Below are 16,139 nucleotides of genomic sequence, written 5' to 3'. Positions count from 1 at the left end.
TTTGTAAGCTTTAGAAAAATGCCATCTCATATTTAATAAACTAACAACTATGTGAGAAATACCAATTTTTACCAAAACCATACTTTTTTTTCTTCCTGACTATATTGAGGCAGATTGAACATTTCTGACTTAATTACGCACACTTCTCATTGGGGCCATCAGACAGCTTAGTGGTTCTCAAACCTACTACACGTTAAATCTTTCTGGGGCACTTCAAAAACACCTGGGCCACACCCCAAGAGAGCCTGATTTAATTAGTCTAAGCTAGATTTAAGCCATAGTTTTTTTTTTTCCTTAAGTTGTCAACTGATTTTAATATGCAGCCAGAGCTGAGAACCAATGAGATGGATACATGTCAGAATATCAGTGCTAACTAGTACAAAACCATATTTTTCATAGGACAAGTAATTCCAAGTATTGAGTAAAATGCATAGAAAGATGGAAACATTGGAAAATGAACTACATTACAAATTTTTACTTGCAAGATTCCACTACTTGGCTTGATAATAGTCACAGGAGAAGAGAAATACTGCTTGGCATGCTGTGAGTTTGACTCAGGGTGTTATACTCAGTGTCCTTGTAGGGGAAGAAACTTTCTTACTTGTGGGTCTGCTATCATCCAAGTCTGCTTTACATGGATATTCATATTGCCTTCTCTCTCCCCAACCCCCACCCCCCAAAAAAAGGAAATCATAAACTTTCAGGAAATTGTTTTTTAAAAGTTTCTATTTTAAAAATACATGAACATATGGGAGCATGTGAAAGTACCTAGCCCACTGTGCTGTGCTGGGCTTAGTCACTCAGTCATGTCCAACTCTTTGAGACCCCCATGGACTGTGGCCTACCAGGCTTCACTGTCCATGGGGATTCTACAGGCAAGAATCCTGGACTGGGTTGCCATGCTCTCCTCCAAGGGATCTTCCCAACCTTGTTGCTGTACACGTGAAATATGCAAACTGTGGCTTGCTGGACAAGTCTGTCCTGCCACTGATATTTACAAATAAAGTTTGGGGGGAACACAACAATGCCTGTTCGTTTACCAATTGTCTGTGGCTGCTTTTGTGGTAAAAGTTTAGAGTATTTCCCTTTTGAAATTAGTTTGTTTACACTGTTGTATTAATTTCAGACAAGATTGATTAGTTATATATACACATGCTTGCTAAGTTGCTTCAGTCATGTCTGACTCTTTGCAACCCCATGGCCTGTAATCCACCAGGCTCCACTGTCTGTGGGATTTTCCGGGCAAGAATACTGGGGTGTAGCCATTCCCTTCTCCAGGGGATCTTCCTCACCCAGGGATTGAACCCAGGTCTCCTGCATTGCTGGCAAATTGTTTACCATCTGAGCCACCAGGGAAGGCCATATACATACATATGTGTACATATATATATATTCTTTTTCAGATTCTTTTTCATTATCGGTTATTACAAGATATTGAGTATCTTGTAAAGTTCCCTGTGCTATACAGTAAGTCTGTGTTGTTTATTTTTATATGTTGTTTATCATAGTAGTGTGCATCTGTTAAACCCAAACTCCTAATTTATCCCTCCCTTTCCCTTTCGCCTTTGGTAACTATCAGTTTGTTTCCTATGTTTGTGAGTCAATTTCTGTTTTGTGAATAAGTCTCTTTTTTTTCTTTTTCAGATCCCATATATGATATCATGTGATATTTGTCTTTTTCTCTCTGACTTAGTTTACTTAGCTTGGTACCCTCCAAGACCATTGTTGCAATGGCATTTTTTGTTATTTTTTATAGCTGAGTAATATTCCATTGTGTATGTGTACCATATATTCTTTACCCATTCATCTGTGGATGGACGTTTAATTTGCTTCCATGTCTTGGCTATTGTACACAGTGCTACTATGAACATCGGGGTGCATGTATCTCTTCAAATTCAAGTTTGTGTCTTTTCTGGATGCCCAGGGGAGGGATTGATGGATTATAGGCCAACTCTATTTTTTTAGTTTTTTTGAGGAGCCTCTATACTGTTCTTCATAGTGGCTGCCCCAATTTACATTCCCCCCAACAGTGTAGACGGGTTCCCTTTTCTCCACAGCCTCTCCAGCACTTGTTATTTGTAGACTTTTTGATGATGGCCATTCTGACTGGTGTGAGGTGATATGATACCTCAGTAAGTACTTTTGACAGAGACCATAAAATGCTTAGTATTCATCCCCTGACAATTCAAGTGTGCTGACTCCCACTGTGTATCTCCAGTCACTCAGTGTGGTCAGGCTTCTCATTGTGCCATTTCTGATGGAGATCTAGAATTTTGTCTTGATTCACTTGCATTTCCCTCATGACTAGTGATTCCAAACACTATTCCATATCTTTTTTTGGTCATTTTAACATATTCATTTGGTAAATTCGCTTGATCATTTTTCTATTATTTTCATCATTTTCTCATTGAATTCTTTACAAAATCTGGTTATAAGCCTCTGGCCAGTTAGACAGCTATTACTTTCTCCCTTTCTGTGGCTTGTCTATTCATTCTCCTGATAATGTTTTCAATGAACAATTTTTTGAAATATATTTTAAAGTAGTCAAATTGAAAAGTTTTTACTTTCAGTTATATCATTTTGTGTCCTATTTAAGAAGTTGTTCTTTATCCCAAATAATAAGTGTTTTTTGACATTATCTCCTAGAATAGTGGTTCATCGCTGAAGGCAGTTTAGCACAAGGGGACATTTGTCAATGTCTAGATATATTTTTGTTGTCATAACTTACAGTGTTACTGGCATTCAGTGCAAAGAGGCCAGGGATGCTGCTAGACATACCATAATGCACAGGACAGCTTCCCAAACAAAGAATTATCTGGCCCAAATAGCAATAGTGCTGCTGTTGAGAAACTCAGTCCCATAAGATGTATTCATTTAACCTTTCACATTATCTATAATAGGGAGTTGAACTTATGAATGTTGTGAAATAGGACTCAAGTTTCACTTTTTTCCATATGTATTTCTGATTATCCCAGAACCATTTACTAAAACGACTGTCTTCCTATCTGCTTTGTCATAAATCAAGTGTTATGTCTACAAAACTGGGTTTCCCGAGCTATCTCATTAATTTATCCTTATACCAAAACACCCCCTCTTAAATATTACAGCTTTATCCAAAGCCCCAATATTAGTTGGATAATAACTCCCAATACATTCTTCCTATTCAGGAATTTATATAATTTATTTCCATTTTAATGTTTTTCTGTCAAGTACCCTATGCATTGTATTTTCATATTTATGATAGGAGTTTCACATTTTGATGCCATTATAAGTGTTGTATCTTTTAAAATTCCATTCCTTAGTTATTTATTTCTAGCATAAATGTTTGAAAAAAAACGATATTTTAAAAAACTAATATTATAACATCTAGTCCCATCACTTCATAGCAAATAGAAGGGGAGCAAACAGAGGCAGTGACAGATTTTATTTTCTTGGGCTCCAAAACCACTGCAGATGGTGACTACAGCCATGAAATTAAAAGACTCTTGCTCCTTGGAAGGGAAGCTATGAAGATAGGATATTTAAAAGCAGAGACATCGTTTTGCCGACGAAGATTCAGATAGTCAAAGCTATGGTTTTTCCAGTAATTATGTTCAAATGTGAGAGTTGGACCATAAAGAAGGCTGAGTGCCAAAGAATCGACACTTTTGAATTGTGGTGCTAGAGAAGACTTTTGAGAATCCCTTGATTGCAAGGAGATCAAACCAGTCAATCCTAAAGGAAATCAACCCTGAATATTCAGTGGAAGGACTGATGCTGAAGCTGAAGCTCCATTGCTTTTGCCATCTGATGCAAAAAGCCAATTCAGTGGAAAAGAACGTGGTGCTGGGAAAGACTGAAGGCAGAAGGAGATGGGGGCAGCATAGAGAGCATTACCGAATCACTGGACATGAATTTGAGCAAACTCCAGGAGATAGTGGAGGACAGAGGAGCCTGGCATGCTGCAGATCATGGGGTCACAAAAAGATTGGACACGACTTAACAACTGAATAACAAAAAAGCATAAATATGTAAATTTGGACTTTTGTGTGCGTTGACTTTAAATCTAGCAACATTTCCAAATTCACTTACTAATTCTAATCACTTATATGTGCACCGGGGCACTCTTTCTGCCCCCTTCTGATGTATGTGTCAGAAGTTTTCTCTATCTATTTTATACTTTAATAAAACTCTATTGCACAAAAGCTCTGAGTGATCAAGCCTTGTCTCTGGCCCCGGATTGAATTCTTCTCCCCTGGAGGCCAAGAATCTGGGCGTCTTTTTGTGGTTCAGCAACAACCTTTCATCTTGGGCTCATCCAGGATTCTTCAGGACAAGGTAAGGATGCTTGGAGCTCTAATACTTTGTTCTCCTAGTGAACACGTTTTCTGCTGTACTTTACTAACTCTACAGTGTGCTTGTGTGAATGAATGACACACCCTGGGTGAAGCAAGTGAAGAGCCCTGCTCTGCGGTTCAGCAGTGACCTCATATGGCTTATGGCAGAAACCCTGTTGGGGGCTCATACCAACCTGCCAATGGACTTCCCTGGTGGCTCAGACAGTAATGCATCTGCCTACAATGCGGAGACCCAGGTTCAATCCCTGGATCAGGACGATCTCCTGGAGAAGGAAATGGCAACCCACTCCAGTATTCTTGCCTGGAAAATCCCATGGACAGAGGGGCCTGGTAGACTACAGCCCATGAAGTTGCAAAGAGTCAGACACAACTGAGCGATTTCACTTAAGCTTTCTATATGTACACCATGTTGGATATAATACATTCACAATGATAGTATGTTTGAATAGCAACACTTGTCTCTACCATCCTCCCTGCCCAAGTCTGATACCTTTTATTTCCTTTTTTCCCCTTACCTCACTACTCAGGAATTATCCTATAATTTTTTTCAGTATACCCGACTGTATTTAATTAGACACACTCTGTCTAAAGTATTGCCTTGAAAGTTATTATAGAAGTGAATTTTTCTAACCAAATATTTCTTTTATCAACAATTATTTAATGAATATCCATTATGAATTAAGAATTCCATTAGGCACCAGTGAGCGAGCACAGTCAGCACAGTGAGCAAGATGTGGTCCTGGGACTCAGGGAGTTTACATTATGGTGAAATGTAAAGACTAAAAAGAAAGAAATGGGGGAATGAACTGCTTCATTCTGTATATATCCTTCTCCCTTAGCTTTTAGTTTACTAATTTTCATTTCCATATTGGATAATTTGCTGTTAAACATATCTTCTGAGTTTTTAGTTTAGATAACTGTAATTTCCAGTTCTAGACTTTGAATTTGATTCTTTTTCAATCTACTCTGTCCTTCCTTTGTTAGTCTCTACTACTTTGTCAAAATTCTTAGTGTCGTATTTTATTTCTTGAATTATTTTAAAGTACGTATATTGTCTTAATATCTACAATGCCTATGGAGTCTGTTATTTTCTAGGTAAGCTGTGGGACTGGGGTGTTATGATCCACTTTTGGTGTTGCACATACTATGGTTTTGCATAAATGTATGATGTCATGTATTCATCATTATGTCATAATCCAAAGTGTTTTTTTTAAATATGTACCAGATATTGTATCTGAAAATATTTGCATAAGCAAGTTAGGGTCTAGGATGTTTCTATCTTCACTGATAGAGGGTTTTTATTTGTTTCTGTTAGTTGTCTGGGTACTAGCTACCCTGGATCACCTTTACCCAATTTAAAAATGAAGATGATTAGATGATACATTACTATTCCTGGAAGGATTTCTCTACTCTGGCTAGCTTTTATCCTTGCAGAGGTGGGGAGAGGAGGTTGTGAGATTCTTTGATGTTTCAGTCTGAAGGATGGAGAGTTCACCAGGGAACTCTTCTCGGTGACCCCTGAACATCACAACTGTGCCCTAGCTAAGAGAGGCTTCCAGCAAATTCTCCAGCAGCCCTCTCAGGAATCAGCAAGTACCTGCAGAGGAAGAGTGCCACCAAGTCAATGACATTTTTTTTTCTTTTCTAAATCCCGACTCAGTAATCCTTCCCTATCTATCGGATCAGGTCTCAGATTTCTTCAGAGGCTTTCATACCTTCTGAACGTACTTAGTAGGAGAGTTGGTCAGAATTACCAAGTTCACTGTAACTGAAAGGGAAGTCTCCAAGAATTCTTTATGCAAAGGACTAACAAGTGCTGGAATGAAGTTTTCTCAAGAGCTTATTTTATTTTTTAACATTTTATGTATTATTTCAGAAGTTGTAAATTAACTATGTACATATACATATCTAATCTTGTTAAATTTCACATTAAATTAGAATGTATGACATGTTCACTGTTTTACTGTATAATTAAAATGTAAGCCCTATACCTTTATCAAAGGATTATTTTAATTTCATTCTTAAGTGAAATATACTTAATACAAAAATTATTATTTAGTCTATATCCTCCCATTGCAATGTTAACAGCATGAGGTCCAGCATCATGTCTTTCTTGTTGACCCTTTTACCCCAGTACCTAGTGAAATGCCTGTTCTACATTGGAAACTCAAATGAATATTTGTTGAATAAATGAATGCTGTTGTTCAAACTACTTGTTTCTGTAATCATGCCTATTGCAACACTTTTGACAGGTTGCATGCTCAATAAAAATGGTTGATGATCATACTGGAAGAATTTTCTTACATAAATTATAGGCATAGTTGAGTGTGAGGCCATTTTTCATGATTTACTGGGTTCTAAATGTATGCAAATATATCTTTTTTTAGCTTAAGTTTTACAAAAGTATGGTAAAAACCACAGATAATCTCAGTGATACTTGGATTCTTGATAGAAAATAATAATAATGTTTCTTGGAAATTTATGGATACTTATCATGAATCTGAGAAACCCATGGGAATGTTGTACAGTTTTTGTGAGACAATTTTCAGACCTTAGAACTTATTTTCTTCCTTATCTGGATATGTGGAAAGGAACATTGATTTTTACAGCATCAATATAGAAGTTGTTTCACCAAGATAAATATATAAACTTTTTAATTATCCTAAAATATGAAGAAACCCATATTAATTATTTCATTAGTGAAATAGTAAAAAATTTCCCTGAAAATATTATTTAAATCCAAACAGCATAAAGATTAATATATTTTGCAATGCCAGGCCTGAGACTTCTAAGACAAGGTAATAAAAAACAACAACAACCAAAAAATCAGGTAATATTCGTTCATTATTAGGGCTTTAGAAAGATATTATAGCTATTTAAAATAAGTATTTTTCTTAAATTTAAGATAGGCCAACTCCAACCTAGCTGGATTTGTTGTAAGCCTGTTCCTTTACCTCATTCATTCATTACTGTCAAGGTGTGTGTGTGATTCTATATAAATAGTTTAGTTTTTTTTTAACTTGAGGCATAATTAACATGCGATAGGCAGCCATATTTAAAATGTGCAATGTGGTATCTTTTGGACATATTTGTAGACCTGAGAAGCCATTGCCACAATCAAAAATAATATTATCTGTCACCACTGGAAAATTTGTACATACTCCTTTGTAATCTTCATTCCTGTACCTCCCCACACCATATGAGTTACCTGAAAACAATCGTTAACTATTTTTCCTTTACTATAAATTATTTTGGGCTTTCCTGGTGACTCACATGGCAAAGAATCTGCCTGCAATGTGGGAGACCTGGGTTCAATCCCTGGGTTCGAAAGATCCCCTGGAGAAGGGAACATCTACCCACTCCAGTATTCTTGCCTGGAGAATTCCATGGACAGAGGAGCCTGGCAGGCTACAGTCCATGGGGTCATAAAGGGTGAAACATGACTGAGTGTCTTTCACATAAATTAGTCTGCATTAGTTTTCCATTTTAGGGATTGCACCAAATCTGTAGGCAAAGTTTGTGGGAATTGATATTCTCCTAATATTTAATGTTAGGAACTCCAAAGGCAATGTATCTCTCCATTTATATAGGTCATTTTCAATTTCTCTCAAGCAGTGTTTTGTTCCTTTAAGTGTACAAGCCTTTCACATCATTTGTCAGAATATACTTAAGTATTTTGGTCATATTGTAAACAGTATTTTTATTTTAATATCTAATTATTCACTGCTAATATATAGAAATTCAGCTGATTGTTAATACTTTGTATTCTATTATACAACAATAGTAAACTCATATGAGGTCTAGTAGTTATTTTTTTTGCAAATCCTGTGGATTTTACTTCTTCTCCAGTCTGTATGCTTTGTTGTTATTTTTTGTGTGTTTACTGCACTAAACACAGTGGGTCAAACCTCAATACAACATCGAATGAAAGTACTGAGAGTCAACATTCTTATCTTACTCCTGATCCCAGGGGGAAAGTATTCAGTTCTTTACCATTAAATTTGATGTTAGCTGTAGGCTTCTGTTAAAGTTTCTTTATCCGGTTGAGACAGTTTTCATTTCTCCTTTGCCAGGAGTTTTTATCAAAATGTATAGACTTTATCAAAAACTTTTCTTTATACACTGAAATGATCAAATGACTTCTCATTTTTGGTTTGATAATGTCATAAATTAATTTTATTTTAAACAAATGCTTCATTCCTGGGGAAATATCCATTATATATAGCGTTGAATTCTATGTTCATGAGGAGTAGTGGTATGTAGCTTTCTTTTCTTGTATCACTGTCCATGTCTGAGCAATGTTGGCCTCATAGAATGAAATAATTCCTACCTGTTAAATTTTCTAGAATAGTTTTTATTGGGTTTTTATGTTTCTTTTCTCTAAATGTTTGAAAGAAATCACCAGTAAAGCCATATAGTCTTAGAGATTTAAAGGTGAAGATCTTCCAGTATAATTTCAAGTTCTTAATAGATGTAGAATTATTTTATTTTTTGTCTCTTCTTGAGTAACTTTTGATGTCTTTAAAGGAATCATTATTTTATCTAAGTGTTTGAATATATTGGCATAAAGTTATTTGTAATATTCCCTTATTATCATTTTAATAGCCTTGAGATCTATGTGATAACATTTTTAACTTTGGTAATTTGTATCTTTTTATTATTTATAATTATTCTTGCTTAAGGTTTACCAATAGTATTAGCTTTATCAAAGAACCAGCTTTAAGTTTCATTGATTTTTCTCTTTCTCTTTTCTATTTCATTGATTTCCACTGTAATCTTTATTGTTTCCTTTCTCTGTTCACTTAGAGTTTAATTTGCTCTTCTTTTACTAGTTTCTGATAGTAAAAAGTAAAAGTCTTATCTTCTCCTTCTGGGACTCCAGGGACACAAATATTAGATCTTTGCTTGCTGCTACTGCTACTGCTAAGTCGCTTCAGTCGTGTCCTACTCTGTGAGACCCCAGAGACCCCAGAGAGTGGGTTGCCATTTCCTTCTCCAATGCATGAAAGTGAAAAGTGAAAGTGAAGTCGCTCAGTCGTGTCCGACTCCTAGCGACCCCACGGACTGCAGCCTACTAGGCTCCTCCATCCATGGGATTTTCCAGGCAAGAGTACTGGAGTGGGGTACCATTGCCTTCTCCCTGAGGCTCTGTTCATTTTTTCAGTCTATTAGCACAGGACTTCTACTTCTGAAAAAAGAGTAGACACACTTTTCCCTAATCCTCCTACTAAAAACAACTGAAAATTCTGGGTGTAATGTAAAAGCAAACATAAGAAAATTCTAAAAGATGGAGAGAAAGACTTTTGATTTAAAAGAATGGATTGGCCAGGATGGTAATGACTATCCAGGGCTTTCTTTTTACCTCATAAATCCCAAACTGGGTAATTCTAACAGTTAACCTGGACCTTGCAAAGAGATAGGAATCTCTTCACCAGAATTGTATGTACATTTCCACCCAATGGAACAATGTCAGAAGAGGCCTGCTAAAACAGAAGATTAATCAGAATCAGAATTTTACAACATAACACCAAATAATCCAGGATTTAATAAAAATCACCTCATAATAATAATTAGGAACATAACAAGCTGAATTAGAAAAAAACAATTAACAGATTCCAATATGGAGCTGACATAGGTGTTAGAATTATCTGACAGGAATTTTAAAGCAGTCACCAAGTGCTTCAATGAGCCCCTATGAGCACATTTGAAACAAATGAAAAATAAAAAATAGAAAGTCTCAGCAAAATTTGGAAGTCCCAGCCAAGATATAGATGATATCAAGACAAATCAAATGAAAATTGTACAACTAAAAAGCACATTAAAAGATCTCAAAACACAATAAAAAACACATTAAAAGCAGAATAGATAAAAACAGAAGGAACAATCCATAAACTTATAGAATAGAAATTGCTTAATCTGATGAGAGAAAATAGACAGTATCTGATATACTTTTATCAATGTACATATTTGTTTCTTCCCAATCTAATTTATACATTTATTTCTTAACATTAAAGCATATGATGTTTTTGTCTATACATGCTCTTTTCTCCTTAAAACGTTGTAAGTGCTATATACCAGATGTCCTGATAGCATGACAAAGATGCTGTAACTGTTTGAAAAGTCTGTGTTGCTATCACGAGTCTCCTGTTCTGTGCATTGTGACTCACCACTCTGGACACTCTAAGTTGGACTCATAAGCATATCCCATATTTGAAGGTAAGGAGAGTAGATTAGTTCCTTTGTCTCAGGATTACTTTGGCCCAGGATTGTCAAGTAGAAATTTCAGAGATTCTTTCACATTCCTTATTTTACTGTCTCTATGCGATTGTCTGATAGGTATCAGGGAATTAAAAGACACTCAGATAAGTCTTACCAGATTTCCCTTCCTTTATGTCAGTTGTTTTTTAGGGAAATGCAAAGTGGTAATGAGGGAAATGAGATTCTCACACAGTCAGAGTTAAGATTTCACCACTCTCACTTTCTAAATGTGTGACATTGAACAAGATAACTAACTACTTGCTTTTGACTGACTCTTCCATGTATAAAAGTACAGCCACTATGGAGAACAGTGCAGAGATGCCTTAAAAAACTGGAAATAGAACTGCCACATGACCCAGCCATCCCACTGCTGGGCATACACACCGAGGAAACCAGAATTGAAAGAGACACGTGTACCCCAATGTTCATCGCAGCACTGTTTATAATAGCCAGGACATGGAAGCAACCTAGATGTCCATCAGCAGATGAATGGATAAGAAAGCTATGGTACATATACACAATGGAGTATTACTCAGCCATTAAAAAGAATGCATTTGAATCAGTTCTAATGAGGTGGATGAAACTGGAGCCTATTATACAGAGTGAAGTAAGCCAGAAAGAAAAACACCAATACAGTATACTAATGCATATATATGGAATTTAGAAAGATGGCAACAATAACCTTGTATACGAGACAGCAAAAGAAACACAGATGTAAAGAACAGACTTTTGGACTCTGTGGGAGAAGGCAAGGGTGGGATGATCTGAGAGAATAGCATTGAAACATGTATATTATCATATGTGAAACAGATTGCCAGTCCAGGTTTGATGCATGATACAGGGTGCTCAGGGCTGGTGCACTGGGATGACCCTGAGGGATGGGATGGGGAGGGATGTGGGAGGGGGGTTCAGGATAGGGATCTTCCTGACCCACATGTAAACCCATGGCTGATTCATATCAATGTATGACAAAAACCACTACAATATTGTAAAGTAATTAGCCTCCAACTAAAATAAATAAATTTTTAAAAAAGTCAAGCACATTGAGAAACATGTTAGTTATGTAATAGATGTTAACTTTATTTTCTATTTTATGGAAAAAAAAAAGGATAATGTTACAAACTAGAAGAGCCAGGGTGACATATAAAGCAAAATCAGTTTGAAACTACATTAAGACAAAATGATATAAGACAACTATTTGCCTATTTTTTTCTTTATTTGAACATGAAATAATATTTTATCATTAAAAATACATAGGGTCTTCCAAGACTATTTTTCTATACCAATACCATGGGACTCTCTGAGGATAATAGAGCATTTTGGTAGAGTACCTCTACCCATTATGAAAGTTTTACCATTTTGTTAGAGTAACTTTCAAATAGGAATATACATACACATTACTCTATTGTTAACTTGAACATTTGACATACAACAAACTAGAAATATTATGTAGAGCATGCCAGTATTAATGTGTTATTTCTCCTCTTTCAGAAGCTGAGAAAAAAACTTCTTATCCCTTTGAGTCCAAGATAATGAGTTATTGTGTTTATTTGAACTCCCAGAACAATGTGTGTGAGTGTTGATCATTTTTATGCCCTTAACACTCTTATCCCATTTTGTCTTGGACAAGAATGGTGGATTTTGTACTTGGTTCTTTTATTAATACTAATCCTTTGAATATGTGAATTATTTACATTATACCCAGGTCTACTTCAAATGATTTCTGAAGGGATTTACATCTTTCCCATATGCTTAGCAAAAGTTTTCCTCTGTACTTTTGCTTGACCTAGAAGTGATTCTCTCTGAATGAGAATCCATTATCTGTGTTTTTTCCTATCTATTCTGTGATTAATATTCTCTCTACCCATTTATTTGTGTTTTTTTTTTTTTCCCCTAAATCAACCTGGGACAAAATAAATGTTATCTTTAAAAGGAGCCATGTGTCATGAAGGAATATAACCAATCATCGCTCACTTTATCTCTTTCTTCTCAGCTTATCTCTATGCATCAACTTTATTCTTCTTTGTAATTCTCCATATCCCAACCCTCAGAGCTCTGTGTTACTTGCAAAGGTCCTCCATTAACCTATGAAAGTTAGTTCTATTAGATGTGGAGTAAAAGTCACTCAGTTGTGTCTGACTCTTTGTCAGACACACTATACAGTCCATGGAATTCTCTAGGCTAGAACACTGGAGTGGGTAGCCTTTCCCCCTCCAGGGAATCTTCCCAACCCAGGAGTCGAACTCAGGTCTCCTGCATTGCAGGTGGATTCTTTACCAGCTGAGCCACAAGGGAAGCCCAAGAATACTGGAGTCGGTAGCCTATCCCTTCTCCGGTGGATCTTCCTGACCCAAGAATTGAACCAGGGTCTGCTGCATTGCAGGTGGATTCTTTAGCAAATGAGCTAGAAGCCATCTCTACATATAAACAATGACTCTGAAGTCACATCTGATCACCTGCCAAAGTATTTTATACCTTTAATATCAGATCAGTGTTGGGGAGGAAAAACTTTTTTCCTACTCTCTTAGATTCTATGCCAGGAACCAGGCAAATTGAACTAACAAATGTCATATTAACAGAAGAACAGGCACACAAGCTTTATCAAAATGTATGTGCACCAGAGGTTACAGAATAGAAATGCAACTAAAAGAAATGGTTAGATTTAGGGATTATGTACCTTTAAAAAAAAAAAGTAAGGAGGAGTTTAGTTTCAAAGGAGGGTAAATTGTCGAGAAATGATTAGGAAGTATGTGGAGGGATCTAATGGAAGGTAGGGCTATGTTAGTAGGTTCTGTTTATGCGAACTCATCTTAGTATTGACTCCCTGTCTTCCAAGATAAGAGTTACTTTTCTCTCCCTGGTACAAAGTGGGAGTACCTTCTTCAAAAGGAAATATGTGTCCTGCTTTTAGGCAGATAAGGGGAAGAGCAGAGACCTAGTCTAACATCTTTTTATTTTAAATTGCCTTCACCTCAAAATAGTCTTTATGCCAAAGTGGCATATTTTGGGGTGGCATATTCCAGTCCTTTAATAAGTCATGAAATGTTCCATAAAACTCCAGTGGCAAATGAAACTCAATAGCTAAGGGACTTTGTTTCCTGTGGTTTAGTTAAACTGTTAATAACCAGGGTATTCTATCGCTGCTAAGGAATGGGAACTTTTTTTTGATTCAGTTAAACATACCTTAAACATTGCAGACTAAGACTGAAGGTTACTGAATTACAAATTTTATGGCAGAAATATACACATACAATTTAGTTAAGGAGACTCCTATATTTTTCTATGACCCAGATTAAATGTTGTTATCCTGAAATGATCCTTTCATTCAGACGAAGTAGAAGACACAAGATACTAATTCCTTGCAAACAATAATCTACATTCTCTATTTGTTCCTTCTTGAATTACTTTCCTGGTCTAGCACTGCTTTAACCTCTCTGTTGTACAAATTAGTTTTTTAAAAGTCCCTCATCTTACTGTGGAGAGGAGCGAAAAATGACCTAAATTGTGATTTCCTTGTATTTCATAATACCTTTAATTGCAAATACAAAATCCTGAAGCCTGCTGATAGTGTGAAAAGGTTGCACACTGTCTTGTCAGCAAGATTTCTCTTTTTATGTCCTGATTATGCTAGAATATCATCATTTGAACAGTGTTCTTATAAAGGGAACATGAACTGATGAAGAAGAATTTTAAAAACACTACTGTTAAATTAGCCAGGGTGAATTAAAGATACTTAAACTCTGTAACTTACTGTTTTGTTTTAAGAAAGACAAATCAAACAATAACTTTAGAAAAATAGTTACTTGAAAAGACAGGCTTTTGATGATAGCATATGAAAAATTAAATCAAATACTCCACCAGTACCCTGGGCATTAACGCATTATGAAGGAATCCCTTTTGTTCTGACAGTTGAAACAGGAAACTATTTCCTTTGTCTTGCCCTCCATCTCTGCAGTGTTGCCTAGAAACCCAGTTTTCTAGAGGCATTTGCCCATCAAAGTGCAGTTAAGGTAACATATCTGGTTTTCAGATAGAAATGATGAGAAAGAAGTGGAGTAAAGGTAGATGAAACAAAATTAGTTTTGTTTGTTTGTTTCTGGTCTGTTTGTTTATATGTACGTAGAGCCTAAAATTGCTCACAACCTGAGCATGAATACAGAAAAATTGAGTAGAATCACAAAGAGGAAAAAGCTGTAGTGCAATTTCTTTTTCCAGAGAACAAAGATATAGGCTTCTCAGTAGTTAAAATTGTTAAGGAACAATGTGTAGAAGCTTATTATCTACACAGTAAAACAATTAACAATTGACTATGTGCCAAGCACTTCCCTTTGAATGTTCCAAGATTAGCCCAGATTGGTTCAGACTGGCCAACTTTATTGCTACTCCAAGTGCTTTGTGGAGTCACAACAAACACACCTAAAGAGTCCGGACAAATGATGAGGTTGTGTTTGTATGTGGATTATCTTATGCTGTTTCTGCTGCATTTGGCTTTTTTATAGCTTTATCTTCTTTCTAATATTAGAGAATAACTAATAAAGCACAGTGAAAATAATATAACTACAAATTCCACTGCCTAGGCTTACCAGATAGAGAAAAAAAATACTAAGTATCTTCAACAAATATTTCACCACAAACATACTTAATATTATATTCACTTCCTAAAACTCCATTAGTTTTAGGCAATTAATGCATTTCAAAAAAATATATATATATGTATATAGGATCAGACAATGGCTGCCACTGTAAAAACCCAAAATCTTATATATACTTTCACAATTGGTCCCATCGTGCTTGAAAAAATTTTGTAAGTCGTTAATCAACCTTGTTCTCTTGAGAAAGCAGAAATTGCCTACTTCTTCCAGCTACTGCTCCCATGCTTTGTTCTTGAGGGCTCTTGCCGTTACTGACAACCAAAACAGTAATGGCCAAAAGAATACTGAATCTTGTAACTGCCCTCAAATTTTGGAGGAGATGGTTTTTACTTCTAACAAATAATGTGTATTAAGATCCAAGTGGGACATTAGTAGTGATTGAACATCCAGATGACTTCTGAGAGTTACCTAAAGTCTATCACTATGAAAGTGTTTTTATGGGGCATTTGCCATCCATGGACATCAGAAACCTTCTAACTTCTCTTATAAAATTCTTTCTGTTGAATCCGATTGCATTATCACAGTAACTCTGACATGGACTTCACTGTAACATTTCTAACAAGTGCTGCAGGAAATGAGTTGCTGCTGTCTTCTGTGCATTGTTATGGACTTGTGGGGATAAATACTTGGCATTCGGTGTTGTAACTCATACCAGTGTTAAAGAACAACTACGAAAATGCAACAGTTTACTGTTGTCACATTGAACAAGATACAAATGAAATACCCTATTCAGTGATAGGAAGATCAAAAGTATGACTTGATGTGATCCAATTATTTTTAGTTTCCTTAGTTCTGTCATTTGGCCCAAAACACACACTCAGTTTGAACTAGCTATGAAATGGCAGCTGAATAGGACACAGGAATGTCTGGCTTCTTTGAGAGCTGACTTAAT

The 16,139-nt window shown here is 36.0% G+C and overlaps 1 protein-coding gene across 4 annotated transcripts in view; it reads left to right on the top strand.

Annotated features, from left to right (window-relative positions):
- Positions 1 to 16,139, top strand: part of NKAIN2 (sodium/potassium transporting ATPase interacting 2) — a 1,179,899-nt gene that overhangs the window by 680,497 nt on the left and 483,263 nt on the right. The window lies entirely within an intron of this gene.

Source organism: Bos grunniens, chromosome 9 (genome assembly GCF_055505025.1).
Source record: "Bos grunniens cultivar Pamir isolate PY7600 chromosome 9, Bosgru_T2T1.0, whole genome shotgun sequence".
Taxonomy (NCBI): Eukaryota; Metazoa; Chordata; class Mammalia; order Artiodactyla; family Bovidae; genus Bos; species Bos grunniens.
The sequence above is the reverse complement of the archived record's forward strand: the minus strand, read 5'-3'. Positions and strand labels throughout refer to the sequence as shown.